We start from the raw sequence: 954 nt of genomic DNA on the forward strand, positions 1-954 counted from the left end.
ATATTAAAAAAAAGAAAAATATTTTTAATTTTTATTTTATTTTAAAATTTTTTATTTATATTAAATATATTTCTGATAGCTAAATTTTCAAAAAATTTAGGACTAATCTAACAATAATGCATGATAACTGTGCTTCATTTATTTGTGTTAAAAATTATTTTTGTGAAATTATTTAAAATATGTTCGAGAAGCAAATTAAGAAAAGGTCTGTATTTCATAGACATATAGTATTTTTATATAACAAATAATTCATTAATCCCGCATCTTTTCAGTTTTCTGCAGAGTTGTGCCTCGTTGTTTAAAAAATCCCACAAATTTAATTTTTGGCCCCCAGCCGTAGTATCCTCAAAATACTGCCTTCCTCTATCTTCTTCTTTTCGTGTTCTCTTCGCATCTTCTCTCTTTGGTGATTGTTCATCTTCCTCATCTGCTGCTTGTGCATTGTCTACCGTTTGCAAACTCACCTATCCAAGTTAGTGCCTTCCCTTGCGTTTTATCTTCACTGTTTTTTCTTGTGTGTTTTTTAACTTTGTAGGTTGCTTGGGCCATTTAGGAAATGCAATCATTGTGTTTGCAGTTAGTGGAAGAAGTAAGAAGTGCTAGGCAAATGATAGGTATTAGGTGGTGCCTTCCTAGTAGACAGTGGTGGGATTAGAAATTTTATAAGAGAAGGATCAAACTAAATATAAAATAAAATAAATTAAAATATAATATAATAAAAAATTAACAAAATATAAGTTATGGTATATATATTAAATTAATAATTATATTATATAAAAATTAATATTTAATAATATATTTTAAGATTTTAGTATTGTTAGATTTATTTAGACAATGCTTTATGAAATTAAAATAATCAAATATAAAAAATTTGAAACAATATCTTTTTTAATATATACAATTATATAATATATTAAAAATGTCTTTTATTTTGCTTCAAAATATTATTTAAAT

At 24.5% G+C, this 954-nt stretch overlaps 1 long non-coding RNA gene across 1 annotated transcript in view; it reads left to right on the plus strand.

Moving 5' to 3' along the window:
* Positions 1 to 247: 247 nt before the first annotated feature.
* LOC107459616 (uncharacterized) overlaps positions 248 to 954 on the plus strand; it is a 6,248-nt gene continuing 5,541 nt past the window's right edge. Inside the window, exon 1 of the long non-coding RNA XR_008001526.1 lies at positions 248 to 472. This is a non-coding gene — a long non-coding RNA (uncharacterized LOC107459616). The remainder of the gene's footprint in view (positions 473 to 954) is intronic.

Source organism: Arachis duranensis, chromosome 7 (assembly GCF_000817695.3).
Source record: "Arachis duranensis cultivar V14167 chromosome 7, aradu.V14167.gnm2.J7QH, whole genome shotgun sequence".
Lineage (NCBI taxonomy): Eukaryota > Viridiplantae > Streptophyta > Magnoliopsida > Fabales > Fabaceae > Arachis > Arachis duranensis.